Source organism: Monodon monoceros, unplaced genomic scaffold, assembly GCF_005190385.1.
Source record: "Monodon monoceros isolate NGI ecotype Baffin Bay Population unplaced genomic scaffold, NGI_Narwhal_1 Super_Scaffold_18, whole genome shotgun sequence".
Classification (NCBI taxonomy): Eukaryota; Metazoa; Chordata; class Mammalia; order Artiodactyla; family Monodontidae; genus Monodon; species Monodon monoceros.
Window position 1 is genome coordinate 85372383 of NW_021703774.1, and position 18252 is coordinate 85390634.

The following is an 18252-nucleotide window of genomic DNA, read 5'->3' on the forward strand; positions in this document are numbered from 1 at the left end:
AGTTTGCTGAGGATGACGCCAGTCTCAGGAAAAACTAGGAGAGAAGAACTAGGTCCTGGTCACATTATTTGAATTGCTGGGTCAAGCCGTGCTTGAAGCCATGTTACTTGTGGACTTTTTTGGTAATGTGCACCAATAAATTCCCTTCACTTTTTAAAGTCAGTTTGAGTAGAATTCTCTGTTTGTTACCTGTTATTCTAACACAAACCCCAACTGAATACAACTCTGATGCTAACCACCTGGAGGTAGTGTAAGACCACGCAGGTCTAAGGGCACGGTCCTCAGCAAGACTGCCCTTACTTCAGATGCCATTCCACACTTTGAGAGTCCCCAGGTCACCCACACTTCTGACCAACTGGCAGAAATTCAGGGGTTCCCATTATCCCATCAGGTTCAATAATTCACAAGAATAAATCACAGAACTGAATGACTCAGAAAAGCACTGCACTTAACAATTACAGTTTTATTTAAAGGATCCAACCAGGGCCAGCCAAATGAAGGGACACATAGGGTGAGGTCTGGGAGGGTCTTCAACATGGAGCTCCCATATCTTCTCCCTGGGGAGCCAGGACATGTCACCTTCCCAGCACATCCGTGTTCACCAACCAGGGACTCCTCTGAACCTCAGCATCAAGATACTTTATTGGGATTTCACTGGGAAGGCATGACTGATTGGATCATTGGTCACATGATTGAACTCAGTCTCCAGCTATGTTAGAGATGTTTCCTCAAGCTCTCTCTCCCTGCTGTCCCATCTGCCTCTGCATTAATTCAATCTCTCACCTGCTCTCACCTGAACTCTTAGTACAGCTTCTTAGTTGTCATTCTTATTCCATGCCACCTTCCCACAGGTTTGGCCTCCTCACTCTGGCAGCTTCTCTGCCTTGATTAAGCCCCAGGGGATGGGCTTAGTCTGGAACAATAGGGGTGGGATTTCTTTGAGCCTGTTTAACCTGCAGTTCGAAGACATTCTTGAAGATCCTCATTATCTGAAACAGAGAATACAATTAAGGGGAAATTTAGGTTGTTTCTCCTCACTATTCCCTCTCCCTCTTGCAAAATCTGCCTTTTTAAGGTTCATGTCATCTATCCATTCATCTTTTCTCCCTTCTGAATGCAATGATCTTCCAAACTCTTGGCCACTTTTCTCATTCTCTGAAGATCTGCAAGCACCTGGCTCATGGCCTACCTGTCCCCTCAACTTCTGCCACTCTCCTGGGCAATTATAAAGTCCATGTGGCCTCTTAGCTTCCTGTTCTCATTATTTCCAATCCAATGAATTTCTTCTCAACTCTGCATCATCCATAATCCTCTTCTGTTTTCATGCTACCATGTCTCCTTGGCTCTCGTATCAACTCTTATGGCTTTAGATACAGTCTGTGGCTCATGACTCCTAGCTATTCTTCCAGCTCAGACCTCTCTTCTGAAATTCATACCTCCATATTCAGCTGCCTTTTCAGCATATCCCTTTATATGTCTCATACTCGGGCATCTCAAACTCAACTTCTCAAAACTTAGCTATTGCTCCTTTGAACTTCCTAGGACAAATCTGCATTTCAGCAAATGATACCATCAGCCATTCAGTTGTGCAATCTATCTTCCTCACCCCATTTTGTCCTATCAAGTCCTGTTCATTTTACCTCCAAGATATATCTTGAATCTGTTTACTTTTCACTATCCCCACTGCTGCCAACCCAGGCCAATGCATCATCCCTTTTCGCCTGGACGACTGCACTAGTGTCCAAACAGGTCTCTCTCTATTTGTTCTTGTACTCATTCAATCCATTCTTTACACAGCAAGCTTCATGAGGGTTTTTTTTTTTAAGTGCAAATTTTACCTTTATTCTCCTTAAAATCTTTTAGAGGCTTCATAGGATGATGTTCAAGATCTTTTGCATGTTCGACAAGGGCCTTGCGTGATCTGGTTCCCACAGTCTTTCTAGCTTGCCTCCTGCCGCTCTCCCCTTTATTCACTGGGTCAGTCACACAGCCCTTCTCTCTTTTCTGAAGATGCCAAGCCCCCTCATGCCTCAGAGTATTTACACACACAGTCCCTTCTACTTTGAACGTTCTCCATGCCCTACTCCAATCTTCATCTACCCCTTATTGTGTGACAGAAGCTGTGGCCTGAATAAAACACAACTCTCTCCCCTTAAGAGCTCATAGATTAATAAGAGACCTACATGTAAGCAAAAAAAGAAAAAAATTCCACCACAGTATAATAAATGCAATAGAAGTATGGCCAAAGGAAGAAATATTTATCTACCTCTGAGAGTCAGGAAAGGACATTTAAGTAGAAGAACCAGTATGTCCCAAGGACACAGGCAAGGACATGAGGCGATATAAGCAGTTTGGTGCTGCTGGTAAAGGTGAGGAGGTTGCAGGAGGTGACTTGGATGCTGTGTTGAGGGGCTTGAATTTTATCCAGTAGGCAAAGAGGGTGTCCCCTACAAAGGATTCTACGTAGGAGAGACATGAATACATATCAACTACAGTGCTATCAAACTGGTAAGTAATGGGAGAGAAAGACATCAAAAGAAGGTGAACGCAGAAAGTCAAGTAGGAGAATACTATAATAGTCCTAGCAAGTGGTGATGGCAACTGAATTAAGGCGAAGGTAGTGATAATGGAGAAGAAGATGGAATGAAGATATTTCTAAGGGGTAGAATTGATAGGACTTGGTGACTGAACAAAACATGAATCCTTGCCCTTATGGAGCTTGCATTCTAGTGTGGAAGGCAGATAATATATCCAATAAACAAATGCAAAGCAACTGACAAAGGATTAATGTCCAAAATTTACAAGCAGCTCATGCAGCTCAATATCAAAAAACCAAACAACCCAATCCAAAAATGGGCAGAAGACCTAAATAGACATTTCTCCAAAGAAGGAATACAGATTGCCAACAAACACATGAAAGAATGCTCAACATCATTAATCATTAGAGAAATGCAAATCAAAACTACAATAAGATATCATCTCACACCAGTCAGAATGGCCATCATCAAAAAATCTACAAACAATAAATGCTGGAGAGGGTGAGGAGAAAAGGGAGCCCTCTTGCACTGTTGGTGGGAATGTAAATTGATACAGCCACTATGGAGAACAGTATGGAGGTTCCTTAAAAAACTACAAATAGAACTACCATATGACCCAGCAATCCCACTACTGGGCATATACCCTGAGAAAACCATAATTCAAAAAGAGTCATGTACCAAAATGTTCATTAGCTCTATTTACAATAGCCAGGACATGGAAGCAACCTAAGTATCCATCGACAGATGAATGGATAAAGAAGATGTGGCACATATATACAATGGAAAATTACTCAGCCATAAAAGAAACAAAACTGAGTTATTTGTAGTGAGGTGGGTGGACCTAGAATCTGTCATACAGAGTGAAGTAAGTCAGAAAGAGAAAAACAAATACCATATTTTAACACATATATATGGAAACTAAAAAAAAAAGGTCATGAAGAACCTAGGGGCAGGATGGGAATAAAGACGCAGACCTACTAGAGAATGGACTTGAGGACACGGGGAGCGGGAAGGGTAAGCTGGGACAGTGAGAGAGCGGCATGGACATATATACACTACCAAACATAAAATAGATAAGTAGTGGGAAGCAGCCACATAGCACAGGGAGACCAGCTTGGTGCTTTGTGACCACCTAGAGGGGTGGGATAGGGCAGGTGGGAGGGAGACATAAGAGGGAGGGGATATGGGGATATATGTATATGTATATCTGATTCACTTTGTTACAAAGCAGAAACTAACACACCATTGTAAAGCAATTATACTCCAGTAAAGATGTTAAAAAATAAAAAAATAATTAAAAAAACCCAAATGCATACATGATATAATCCCTTTAATGTTACAAGCTATGAAAGAAAATAGAGCAGAGTAAAATCCCTGCAAATGAAGGAGTTATTTTAGATGAAGTAGTCCCTGTGAGGGGGTGACATTTGAACAGAGAAATGAGCCATGTGAATATCTGGAGAAAGAGTATTTTAGGCAGAGTGAACAGCAAGTGCAAATGTCCAGAGATGGGAATGTGCTTGTCATATGTTTGAGGAATAACAATGAGACTAGTGTGACTGAAGCACAAAAAAAAGGAAGGGGAGAATGGGAGAAGATAATGTCAGAATATAGCAAGAGACCTCGTAGATTATGGAAAAAACCTTGGGTTTTATTTTAAGTGTGATGTGAATCATTGGAGGATTTTTGAATAGGGAAGTACCATATCCTAACTTATACTGTAAAAGGATCACTCCCAAAAGACTATCGTGGGGGAAGTGTGGAAGCTGGGTAGCCAGTTACAAGGAAGGGATCTATGTGAGAGATGATGGTGGTTTGGACTAGAGTAGTAATGATCAAGTTAGTGAGAACTGATCAGACTTGGGATATATATATATATTTTTATAAATGTATTTATTTATTTATGGCGGTGTTGGGTCTTCATTGCTGCGTGTGGGCTTTCTCTAGTTGCGGTGAGCAGGCGCTACTCTGTTGAGGTGCACAGGCTCCTCATTGCAGTGGCTTCTCTTGTTGTGGAGCATGGCCTCTAGGCATGACGGCTTCAGTAGTTGTGGCACACGGGCTCAGTAGTTGTGGCTTACGGGCTCTAGAGCGCAGGCTCAGTAGTTGTGGCACACGGACTTAGTTTCTCCACAGCATGTGGGATCTTCCCGGACCAGGGTTTGAACCCATGTCCCCTGAATTGGCAGGCAGATTCTTAACCATTGCGCCACCAGGGAAGCCCTGGGATATATTTTGAAGGCAGAGCTGATGCAATATGATGGTGGATTGAATGAGGGTAGTAGAAAAAGAGAGCAGTCAACAATGACCCCAATATTTCTGGCCTGAGCAACAGGCTGAATCACAGAGCCAGTTACTGAGATGGAGAAGACTGAAGGGAATTAGGTTTGATAAACAGGCACTCAAGAGTTTGATTTTAGAAAGGTTTAGTTTGGAATACTGTTAGACTTCCAAGTAGAATAGTTATTGGAGATATGAGTCTGGAGTTCAGGGGAGAGGTTAAATCTGTAGATATACATTTTTGGATTTATTGGCTTATAGGTGACATTTAAGATGATGGAATTGGTTAAGATTTTCTAAGATGAGTGTAAGCTAAAACTGAGTAGAAGTCCAAGGATGGAACACTAGAATACTCTAATACTTAAGGGTTGAGAAGAGAAAGAAGATCCAACAAAGAGACTGAGAAGTGTCCAGTGAGGTGAGAAGAAAATCAGTAGAGGACAGAAGCCCGGTAAAGATAGTTCTTCAAGAAAGAGGAAATGATCAACTGCTTAAATGCTGCTGTTAGGTCAAGTAAGTTGAGAATTGGATTTGGCAACACGAAGGTTATTGGTGACCTTGATAAGTCTAGGTGAGAGATGATGGTGGTTTGGACTAGAGTAGTAGTGATCAAGAGGGTAGAAGCCAGGTAAAGGTAGTCTTAGAAGAGTAGCGGGGATAAAAGACTCATAAAAGTTTTTAAGTATCAGGCTTCCCTGGTGGTGCAGTGGTTGAGAGTCTGCCTGCCAATGCAGCGGACAAGGATTCAATCCCTGGTCCGGGAGGATCCCACATGCTGCGGAGCAGCTAAGCCCGTGCATCACAACTGCTGAGCCTGTGCTCTGGAGACCGTGAGCCACAACTACTGAGCCCACGTGCTGCAACTACTGAAGCCCGTGTGCCTGGAGCCCGTGCTCTGCAGCGATAGAAGCCACTGCAGTGAGAGGCCTGCGCACTGCAACGAGGAGTGGCCCCTGCTCGCTGCAACTAGAGAAAGCCCACACGCAGCAACGAATAACCAACACAGCCAATAAGAAATAAATTTATAAAAAAAGTTTTTAAGTATCATAAAAGGTTAAGATGCAGTAGAAAGAAAGTGAGAAGATTCTCTATATAAAGGGGAGCAGAAAAGTAGTGTAGTAGCTGAAGAGACATATGCCATCAAGGGAGGGTTTCTTCAAGAAGGGAGGGAGGACTGGTGATGCAGGAGAGAGAGGAGAATAAGTGTGGAAGCAAAGTCCTTGAGTAGGTGAGTTCTCTGGATATTTGAATATTTAGGCCTGGAGCTCAAGAGAGGGTAGAGGCTAGAGATACAAATTTTGTAATGATTAAATTATATATGAAAGGGACAAACATGAGAGTGGATGAAATTAGGAAGAATGAAAAGCAGAAGCCAAGGAATAATCCTGAGGTATCAAAAATTAGAGGGAATAAGGGGAGAAGATCCAGTAAGGAATTCTGAGAAAGAATGTTCCCTATTTTCCAGTTATTTTTATGACCACAGCACATGGCATATTGTTTCACTTCTCATGCCTGTTAAAGCCTTTCCTTCCCTGGATTCACACCCATCTCTCATAGTACTTTACAAAAATCTTCATTAGCACTTATTTCATTGCATTTACATTATATATCTGCTTCTTCCACCAACCTGAAGGCTCCCTCTGCCAAAAGCTTTATCCATCTTCGTTTCTACAACTCTTAACATAATGCATAGTAGGTGCTAAATGAATGAGACATGGAGCAGGGGGAAGTTAATCCACAAATAGACTGTGTGATATATAAGCATCAGGAAGTGTGAATATGCCTTTTATGCCTTTCTGAAAGAAATATACATGTTGGAAGGAATTCATCAGTGAAGCTATCTGGAGTTTTCTTTGTAGAGAGGTTTTAAATGATTAGTTCAATTCCTTTAAAATATAAAATATAGAATTTCCTGTTTGTTATTGTTTCAGTGTTGATAAGCTTTATTTTTCAATAAAATTTTCCACTTCATCTGAATTGCCAAATTTATTGGTATAAAGTTGTATCCTCTTATATTTTTAATAGCTATAGGACTTGTGGTGATGCCCCTATTTTATTGCTGATATTAATAATGTGTTCTCTTAAACTTTTCCTTGATTAGCCTTGCTAGGAGGTGATTAATTTTTTGTCTTTTTGGAGATTAATAAGTTTTGCTCTTGTTGATTTTCTCGGTTTTTTGCTTTCTATTTTTATCAATTTCTGATTTTATCTTTATTTTCTTTTTTAAAAATTAATTTATTAATTTATTTTTGGCTGTGTTGGGTCTTCGTTGCTACACGCAGGCTTTCTCTAGTTGTGGTGAGCGGGGGCTACTCTTCGTTGCAGTGCATGGGCTTCTCATTGCAGTGGCTTCTCTTGTTGTGGAGCACAGGCTCTAGGCGCACGGGCTTCAGTAGTTGTGGCTCATGGGCTCAGTAGTTGTGGCTCATGGGCTCTACAGCGCAGGCTCAGCAGTTGTGGCACACAGGCTTAGCTGCTCTGCATTATGTGGGATCTTCCCAGGCCAGGGCTCAAACCCGTGTCCCCTGCATTGGCAGGCAGATTCTTAACCGCTGCACCACCAGGGAAGTCCCTTTATTTTCTTTTTAAACTGTCTTTGCAAAAATTTCCTTTCTCTCAATTTCCCTCTGAGCTCTGAATCCTAACAGTAGTTCTCAAGCCAAAGTGTCCCATTAGAGGAGTCCCAAGTCTGGAAGGAATGAACCTGCATTATTACTCTACCATGCTCAGTAGTTAGGTAGGAGTAGGTTGTGGGAAACGTGGCCTCAGTTGTGAACACACTGGTGGATCCAGATCAGTATCTGGGTTCATCAGTTAACTATGCTATGCACAGCAGGAAATCCAGTGGCACATTTTCAGAAACACCACAGTCCACTCCTTTGACCCACTGATCTATACGCTTCTTGTTGGTTTGGGGAGAAGCTCTTCCATGGTTTCCATGGGCCTCTCTTCCTGATGAGAAACTTGAAAGAGGAAGGTTAGTGGAATGAACTATAGAAATTGGTCTGGAGGCCACAGTTGATACTCATTCTCTCCCTTTTCCACTATCCACTCTAAATTCCCCTCACCCTCAGTTTTCATCTTAGCAGGTCTTGGTGGCTTATGTGGTGGTATAATCCAAACCCTTATTCTTGAGGGGACTGAGCTCCTAGTAACCACACCCTTCTTAGTCCAGAGTTGCTGCATGTGTTCACAGTTACAGTGGGGCAAGGGAGTATTAGGAGATGCCCAAGTGGATCACATGGATTCTGTAAAAAGCCGTGATACCTTCTCCTACTGATCAGGGTCAGTTATCCTTGTCATGATGGTGACTTCTCTTTTCACCTACGGGTCCCTGGAATAATGAGTCCAAAGTGCCCCAGCAGCAGTCATAGCTTACAGTTCAATGGGACCTTTGCTGTGTCCCTTAACAGGAGTGCAATCCCGTTGGGGACCAGTACCTCCAGCCCTATATATCCCAGATTTGTGGGTACAGAAAGCACAAAATCCTCTAGTGGGTCATTGGTAGTAAAGGTAAATGGAGCTATTCCTGCATCCACTCCTTGGTTAGTGGACCCATGTACTTTTCCTATTGGGTTCATAAAGGCCTGGGATTTAATGTGTATAACATATCCTGAATGATAGCATCTTGTTTTTTCAGAGTTGCCTCTGCAGCTTGTGGGAGGCTGGAATAATGAATAAGTGAAATGAATGGCATTTCACTTGAGACTTTAGAAAGCCATTCCAGCTCTTTATCAGGTCAGCCTTTTCTGGCTGGTGCGGTACTAGGTCATGGGTCCACTCTCGTACTTCTTTTACCATGAAGCAGTTGCCCTGGTTGGATGCTATGTTATGCAGGATTCTGTGCCTGTGGATCAGACATTCCACAAATCCCAATTCAGTAATGTTGGCTGAGGATCTGTTGGTGGAAAGGAAAACCCATATCCAGAATAGCTATCTATCACTGTGAGAATGAAGCACTGGCCCCCACAGAATGGAAGGGACTCAAGGTAGTCAACTTGTCACCAAGTAGCCAACTGTCTCCATGAGTAATAGTTCCATTTTGGGGGCTCAGCATTGGTCTCTATTGCTGACATGTTGGACATTTAGGCATTAGTAGCTAGATCAGCCTTAAAAAGCTGGAGTCCATACTTTCTGGGCCCATATATAGCTTCTATCTCTACCACTGAGGCCACACCATTTATGTGTCTGTATTAGTTTCTTAGGGCTGCGTTAACAAAGTACCACAAATTTGGTGATTTAAACAACAGAAATTTACTGTCTCACAATTCTGGAAGCTAGAAGTCTGAGACCAAGGTGTCAGTAGGCTTGGTTCCTTCTGAGGGCTGTGAGGGAAAATCTGTTCCATGCTTCTCCCCTAGCTCCTTTGGTGTTCCTTGGCTTCTCCTGCATCACCCTAATCTCTGTTTTTATCTTCACATGGCATTCCCTCTGCATATTTCTGTCTTCATATGGCCTTCTGTTTATAAGAATACCAGTCACATTGAATTAGGGGCCCATCCTACTCCAGTATGATGTCATTTTAACTAACTACAACAGCAAGAACCCTATTTCCAAATGTCACATTTTGAGGTATTGGGGATTAGAACTTTAATGTATGAATTTGGGGGGGATACAATATAACCCACAACAGTGCCCATCAGGCTGGTTCCAAGGTAGCCAATGATGAAGGCTGGTAATGACAACTGCATGAGTTATTTTCTCTACTTAATTGTTTAGTACCTCTTCCCTAGTGGGTGCAAAATATGATACAAAAATCTTCACACTTCACGCCCACTCATGTATATTCACCCACAAGACTCTACCCTAGACCTTCTTGTCTTCGGTCTTCCAGTCTTTTTTCTTCCCGGCCCTTTACCAGCGGGCCAGGCCATTGACACATGCCCAAGAATCTATATATATTCTTACTTCAGTCTGTTTCTCCTTATACACAAACCAGATGACCAGGGACAATGTTTCTAACTCTACCCATTAGGAAGATTTTTCCTCTCCACCATTTTTCAAAGCTTCTCAAGTATGTGACTATAATGAGGCCACTATCTAACTTTGGCTTACATCCACATCTTAAGCTGACTCACCCATAAACCAAACTCAGGTTTTACCCCTCCTTCAGCTGGTCACGGTATTGGTGCAGTTGTGGTGGGTGACATGGGGGTCTGGACTACCTGGTCATGCAGCTTACAAGTACCTCAGTTGTGCTTGAGCTCCATCTCAGATGCACCATTTCCATCTTACAATAAATGCTGCTGGGTCCATCTGAACACCAAAAGAACTAAGGCCGTAACAGGCAGTTTTGGACACATGACTACTTGGAGTCCCATGGTTAAGTGTTCGGTTTCTACCAAGGCCTAGTATCACATTAGTAGCTGTTTCTTAAAACGTATATAATTCTCTGCTGCAGATGGCATGGCCTTGCTCAAGTTCCAGGGACTGCATTGTGATTTTTCCACTGAGGCTTACCATAAGTTCTGTCTTAAGTCAGTTTGGGCTGTTATAACAAAATACCATAGACTTGGTGGCTTAAACAACAGACACTCATTTTTTCACAGTTCTAGAGGCTGGAAGTCTGAGATCAGGGTGCCAGCATCTTCAGGCTCTGGCAATCCCTTTTCCTGATTTGGAAACAGCCACCTTCTCATTCTCACTCTGTCCTCACGGGGTGGGCGGAAAGTGCTCTCTGGTATCTCTTCTTCACCATCACATTGGGGGTTAGGGCTTCAACATAAGAATTGGGCAGGGGGACAAATTCAGTCCATAACATTCCACCCCTGGACCCCTAAAATTCATGTCATTCTTAAATGCAAAACACATTTATTCCATCCCAATAGCCCCCAAAGTCTTAACTCACTCCAGTATCAACTCTAAAGTCTCATCTAAATATCATCTAAATCAGATATAGTGAGACTCAAGGTATGATACATCCTGAGGCAAAATTCCTCTCCAGCTGTGAATCTGTAAAATCAGACAAGTTATGTGCTTCCAAAATACAGTGGTGGGGGAGGCACAGGATAGACATTCCCATTCTAAAAGGGAGAAACAGGAAAGAAGGGAAGGGGGATGCGTCCTAAGCAAGTTCAAAATTTAGCAAGAAAATTCCATTAGATCTTTAAGGTTTGAGAATAATCCTCTGGCTCAGTGCTCAGCCATCCAGGTCCAGTGGGGTGGCAGCATCACCCCCAAGGCTTTGCTGGGTAGTCCCACTCCCAAGGCTTCAGGCAGAAGCCGCCTGCCTGTCAAAACTGAGGCAGTGGCCCTGGTGATCATCTATCACTCTGTCCTGTCCAATTCAATAAATCTAACAGCCGTCCTTCATTTTTCCCCATCTCTGTCCCCTTCAGTTCAAACTGGCAGTGCTTCTGCTCATGTAATCCTGTAAACTCCTTATCAAGTGATAATCTCATCACACCATTGGTATTTGAACATGCTTTCTCATTTTTTGCAATACGGATAGGCTGAGAATCTTCCAAATCATCAAGTTCTGGTTCCTCTTTGCTTAACAATTCTTTCTTTAATTCATCTCTCTCCTTTCACATTTTACTGCTAGCAATCAGGTGAAACCAAGCCCCTCCTTCAATACTTTGCTTAGAAATCTCCTCAGCTAAACATCCGATTTTATCACTCAAATTCTACCTTCCACAAAACACTAGGACACAGTTCAGCCAAGTTCTTTACCATTTTATAACAGGGATCGCTTTTCCTCCAGTTTCCAATAACATATTCCTCATTTCTGTTTGAGATTTCACTAGATTTGCCCATAATGTCCATATTTCTAGCATGTAACTTAAAATTATTCCAGCCTCTACCCATTACCCGGTTCCAAAGCTGCTTCCACATTTTTAGTTATTTTTTACAGCTGCACTCCACTGATAGTATCTCTATTAGTCAGGGTTCTCCAGAGAAACAGAACCAATAGGAGTTAGATATAGATATAGATGTAGATTTATTATAAGGAATTGGCTCACATGATTAGAGAGGCTGAGAAGTCCCAAGATCTGCAGTCCGCAAGCTGATGACTTAGGAGAACCAATGTTTAGTTCCAGTCTGAGTTCAAAAGCCTGAGAACCAGGACACCGATGGTATAAGTTCCAGTCTGAAAGTTGGCAGGCTCAAGATCCAAGAAGAGCTGATGCTTCGGTCCAAGTCTGAAGGCTAGAAAAGACCAACGTCCTAGCTATGCAGTCAGGCAGGAGGAATTCCCTTTTACTCAGCTTTTTTGTTCTATTCAGGTCTTCAATTGATTGAATGAGGCCCACCCACATTAAGGAGGGCAATCTGCTTTACTCATTCTACCAGTCCAACGTTAATCTCATCCAGAAACACCCCCCACCCCAACACACCCAGAAAATGTTTGACCATATTATTTGGGTACTCCATGTCCCAGTCAAGTTGACATAAAATTAACTATCACAAGCTCCAAAATGCATCTTTTCCCACTCTTGACACCTCTAATACAAAAGAGTCTACTGGAATATATGGCCAAGTGGCAGAGATGCTTGTACAGGAGCCTGGACCTTCTGAAGAGCCCTTCTCCTGTTCTGGGCCACAAAGCTGGAAATCTTCAATACTACCTGGTATATGGGCTGGAGCAGTATTCCCAGGTATGGAATGTATTGCTCCAGAACATAAAGAGAACTACCAAGCTCTGTGAATTCTCTTTGTGGTAGGGGATGCAAGATGCAACAATTTGTTTTTTACTTGGAAGGATATACTACTAGCACACCTCTAACCAGTGGACCCTTAAAAATTCACCAAAGTGTCAAGTCCTTGAATCTTTGTAGCATTTTTCTACTCTCTGGAGCACTGGTCTTACCAATACCTCCAGCATACTAGCCATCTGTTGCTTGTGCTTGTCTGACCAGCATAATATTATTTATGTAATGGGTCAACTACTGAAGCCTGCAGTAGTCTACAGTCATTCTCCAGGATCCATCTGCAAGGGCCAGACTGGCTAATTAAGTGGAGACATGATAGGGACCATCCTCCCTCCACCCACATTCTTTAGGTCTTTAATGGTGGCACTAATTTCCATTATGCCCCTGGTATGTGATATTTGTTTTTTTAATTCACTATGTTGGCCAGGGGTGGGTGTTTCCACTTGGCCTTCCCCACTATGATAGCTCTTACTTCACACAGGTCAAGGATTTAATGTAGGTAGGTATCACTCCAACCGCCAAATATATCAATTCCAATTACACACACAGGAACCGGAGAAATCACCATCGGGTGGGTGCATAGACACAATGGACCCACTGTAAGCTGGACTTTAGCCAGGACCCCATTTACTACAAGGCCCCCATAAGCCCCCACTCTAACAGGGGCCACGACAATGCTTTGGGTCTCAGGGTACTGATGTCAACTCAGACTCTGAGTAAATTTTCTGGTTATTCCTCTTCCCCAGTGTGTACAGTCACCAAAGTAAATGGCCACAGGTCTCTTTGGGGAAGGACTGAGGAATCATTACATGTATACTTGCTGCAGTGCTGCAGGATCTGCCACCTCTTAAGTCAATGGGTTTCAGATCTGAAGAGTGGCTCAAATCCAGACACTGAACAAGGGATAATGACTTTTGGTGCAGTGCGGGGGAACCATACTCAGGCTCTTGCTTCTCCATTTTGGCCTCTTTTTGGTTGTAGATGTTAACTTTGCCCCTAGAGATGCCAAGTTCTATATCCATCTCCACAATTCGCTGTGGGTCAGGCCCCCTTGGTTGCCACTCTTGTCAGATGTTGTTGGTCTTTGTCATAATTGTAGCCTCCTGGCTTCTGGTGACTAAGTGCCACCATCTGGTCTCTCTTACTTGGGGGAAGGCGAATATCATTCCCATAGTTATTAATGAGCCCCAGCTCTGTGACTGTTTCTACTGTCAGCCCAGGCAGCAGAGAACTTCTTGGTGATGCTCTTGCCCCTCACCAAATTTCTGATGGCCTCAGTGAATGGTGTGTTTTCTGGGCCTTCCTGTTGAACATAATCTTCTGATGGGTCTTCTGGCTTCACACACCTATTCCTGCATGCCCACTTTCCTGTCTTTTTTTTCATTCTTGTACCATATGCCAGGGCAACTGGGGCATTTCTACTTTACTCAGCATTGGCCGTCACTTTCTCTAGGTTTCTAAAAGCCTCCCAGCAGTGAGTTTTTTTCATCCCCAAGAGTTCTTGCCAGGGTGTTAAATCCTGTGCCTCAAGAAAGTGCTCCCAATTCAATGAATTCCTGATTGTCTAGTCTTATATTCCAGCCACTTTGATCAAGCAACCTCAAATTTCAATTGCAGGGTACTCCCCTGGCTTCTGTCTATATATGCGAGCTAATTCTTACAGCTTTTTGTATTTAATCTCTTTCCTCTGTTATCAGGCCCAGTATGTTCTCAGCTGGGTTTTTTTTTTTTTAATATAAATTTATTTATTTATTTTTGGCTACGTTGGGTCTTTGCTGCTGCGTACAGGCTTTCTCTAGTTGTGGCAAGCGGGGGCTACTCTTCCTTGCAGTGCACAGGTTTCTCATTGCGGTGGCTTCTCTTGTTGTGGAGCATGGGCTCTAGGCGCACTGGCCTCAGTAGTTGTGGCACATGGGCTCAGTAGTTGTGGGTCGCGGGCTCTAGAGTACAGGCTCAGTAGTTGTGGTGCATGGGCTTAGTTGCTCCGCAGCATGTGGGATCTTCCCGGACCGGGGCACGAACCCATGGCCCCTGCATCAGCAGGCGTACTCTCAACCACTGTGCCACCAGGGAAGCCCGGCAGGCAGATTCTTAACCACTGCACCACCAGGGAAGTCCCTCAGCTGGGTTTTGTTAGGACTTAACTCTAGTTACTGGCCTGGCAGCCAGGACAGGAAGTAGAGGCAACTTCTATGTTGCCTCATGGGGCAGTGGCTCTGCAGTGTCTTTCAGCATGCAGAGAATAATGCGAAGAGGTGAACCACCTCTGCAAACTTTGTAAGTTCATGTGGGTTTGCAGAACTAACATCCTTACAGATGTCCATCCAGAAGTCCTATCCCTTGTTTCAGGGTTTCAGGTTTTTGCAACCAGGGCCCTGACCTCCTTTGGTTGCACATTTAAATGTCTTTGGAACTCTGCTGCCTCTATCACGACCTGAGTCTGTGGCTTAACTGTGTCAGCTCTTCCACTATAGGACATAAAAGCCTCTTTGTAAGCTACTAAAGAGGTTTTCTGTCTCTCACACTTAGGCATTAACCCAGGGAGAACCCTTGCTTTCTCCTTATTCCTTTTCACAGTGTCAATACAACTTAGCAGTAACCAGCCAACTCCACTGTCCTTGTAGGCATGTTCCCACTCATATATTTCACATGCCTGAAATTCTATCTGCAAGGGCTTTCTCCTCCACTGGGATGTTTTCCCAGGTCACTACTGATTAAATCTTTAGCAACTGGGTCACCACCTTGTGCTAGGAGCTACCCATGCCCCTATACTGCTCAGGATAGCATCATCTTTGCTTATGAGGTAATGAGTGTGCCAGTCCTGAAATTTCAACTTATTATGTTTTCTTGGACCTCTCCTGGTACCACTTGTGCTAGTTTGGGCCCTCTGAGAGGCAGTTGCCAAGGTGGGATTTGACATGTGTATTAGCCAGGGCTGCCATAACAAAATACCACAGACTGGGTGGCTTAAACAATAGAAATTTATTTCTCCTTTATTTCTGGAGGCTAGAGGTCCAAGAACAAGGTGTCAACAGGTTTGGTTTCTTCTGAGGCCTCTGTCCTTGGCTTGCAGATGGCCACCTTCTCACAGTGTCCTCACATGGCCCTTCCTCTGCATGTCCTCTGCAAACATGCCCCTGGTGTCTCCTTATGTGTCCAAATTTCCTCTTCTTATAAGCAATCAGCCGAACTGGATTAGGGTTCACCCTACCTAACACCTTCATTTTAACTTAATCACATCTTTAAAGGACTCATCTCCAAATGCAGTCACATTCTGCAGTATTGTGGGTTTAGGGCTTCAACATATGGATTTTGGGAAGGACACAATTCGTAACAACATGCAAGATATCTTTAGGGGAACTATCTGTGAAAGATAAAAGGGAAGGGAGCAAGGGAAGGTGGGAGAGTCTGCAAACTGTGACTCAGGCCTGACACCTATGAAGGAGAGGGAAAAGAAAGGATTGAGAGTAGGCAGGGTCTCAGACCACAGCACAATTGGAAGAAAGTTCAAGCTAGGATGATGGGCTCTCCAGCCAAAACTGCCCATCAGAGACCCAAACATTACAGCAATGAAGCACATTAGCCATGTTCAGTCATTTATAAGTTAGACAGTTACAGGAACATAAAGAATTCAGTTTGGGGATCAGTTCTTACTGGTTTCTCCAGTAGTGTCTCCAGTCCACCCTGACCATTCTGCCACACTTTATTTTGCTCCAGGAGGCATGTGCCTAGCTCTCCGAGATGTTTATACACCTTTCTCAGTTTCTGAATCTAGCTCATTCTCTCATGCTTTACTCCATTCCTTTCCTTTCTGTCTTCTCTGGCTCATTTTTTCAGAGGGACACCTGGTTCAACTTTTAATGAAGCATTTATTGAATGGAATTGATTATAGGCAAGAAACTATACTAGGTGCTGGATTTTTTTTTTTAATTTATATTTTTTCTGCGTTGGGTCTTTGTTGCTGCACGCAGGCTTTCTCTACTTGTGGCAAGCGGGGGCTACTCTTCATTGCAGTTCATGGGCTTCTCATTGCGGTGGCTTCTCTTGTTGTGGGGCACAGGCTCCAGGCGTGCAGCCTTCAGTAGTTGCAGCACACGGGCTCAGTAGTTGCAGTGCAAGGGCTCAAAGGCATGCGGGCTTAAGTAGTTGTGGTGTGCAGGCTCACTAGTTATGGCTTGTGGGCTCTAGAGCTCAGGCTCAGTAGTTGTGGTGCACTGGCTTAGTTGCTCCGCAGCATCTTCTGGGATCTTCCCGGACCAGGGATCAAACCCACGTCCCCTGCATTGGCAGCCGGATTCTTAACCACTGCGCCACCGGGGAAGTCCGTAGGTGCTGGATTTTTATTCCATAATGGTCCACTTTCTTGGGAGAAACCAAGATTTCCCTTCTTATCCACAATGAGAGCTACCTGTGGCTCCCTTTCACTTATGATATATAGGGCACAAACACATTTACCCAGAGGAGTCTACATTCAAATAATCTTGTGAGACATTCACCACCACATCTGATATGAGTAAGGGCTGCAGAGCACCTTGCATCCCTGGGTGTTCAGGAAATACTATTATGCTCAAGTACCTATATAGGTACATAGGTAATATTTATGTAGGTATATAGGTAGTTACTATATATTAATTTCAAGAGAACTTCAAAAGAGAGGGCATACTGAAATTAACTAAAATTTTTTAATAGAAAGGGCACATTAAGCTGACCAGAAACTAAAGGATACCATTCCTTTCTCAGAAATCTAAAAGGTCCCTGAGGATTGCCACTTGGAATTTCTCCTCAGTTTTATTGGTGCCAAACTTCTTATTGGCTAGGGACCACAAAACGAAATTCCTGTTGAATTCATGAGGGAAATAAATGTTGGGAAAAACAGATGTCAATACCCAAAAGGCTTATTTCTACATTTCCCCTACCACTGAATTGCCTTGGTCATTTACAAACCTAATCTAAGGCTAAGTTATGAACTTAACTTGAGAGAGACAGGCCTGGAGAGGTTAAGGCCTTGACCAGTGGTATATCTTTAACCAGAATCGGAACGCTTGCGTTTCCCTTTCAGTCATACACTGCCCACTAAATGACTTCCTAACTGGTTATCTTTCTGGAACACATAATTCATTTACAGTCTTTCTATGAAGCTGTGAAGTTGCTCTCCTACGCTTAGAGAATGGAAGCATGAAGCACAAAAAAGACGGCACCTTCAGCTAATTCATGAATAACAGAAAAACAGTGAACAATTTGAATCCCACATCCAGAGCTCTGGGTCACCAGGTCGAAAGCCTGTACTGGGGGCAGCGGGGAGAAATGGAAGGAAATGCTGGTAAAATTACCTTGACCGTGCGGAAACTTAAAGACTTTCCTACCGACTAGAACTCACCAACTTTTCTCAACAAACGAGCCATGAGAGAGGTGCGCTGAAGCGACTGGACTCGCCCCCGGCGCCCGCTCAGACGCACCGGAGCGCACCTCATCACCTCCCAGGTCGAGTCCTGGAGGCCGTCACACAGCACCTGGAGGAAGTCCGCGCCGGAGCCGGAAAAGCGAGGAGTCCCGCCAAAGGCCGGGCAGGTGAAGAGCGAGGAGAGACTGGGGCCAACGTGCTCTGGCGGGGATTGCGGGAGTCGGCGAGGGACCTATCAAACCAGGGTTCAGACAGACCGACTCTCCATACAAGTTCCCCAGTTGCCAATCTTGGGATGGCTTCACAACGTCTCTAAAACGTGAACTCTCACCACACACCTACCGTTCCGAGCGCCCCTAGCAACCACCAGCAATTAAAAGCG

General features: G+C 43.8%; 1 long non-coding RNA gene across 1 annotated transcript; it reads right to left on the reverse strand.

Annotated features, from left to right (window-relative positions):
* Window positions 1–449: 449 nt before the first annotated feature.
* On the reverse strand, window positions 450–17967 carry LOC114898201. The gene is made up of 3 exons (XR_003794298.1): window positions 17847–17967; window positions 11780–11966; window positions 450–989 (listed from the first exon to the last, which is right to left on the reverse strand). It is a non-coding gene; the product is annotated as an uncharacterized LOC114898201 (long non-coding RNA).
* Between the last annotated feature and the right edge of the window lie 285 nt (window positions 17968–18252).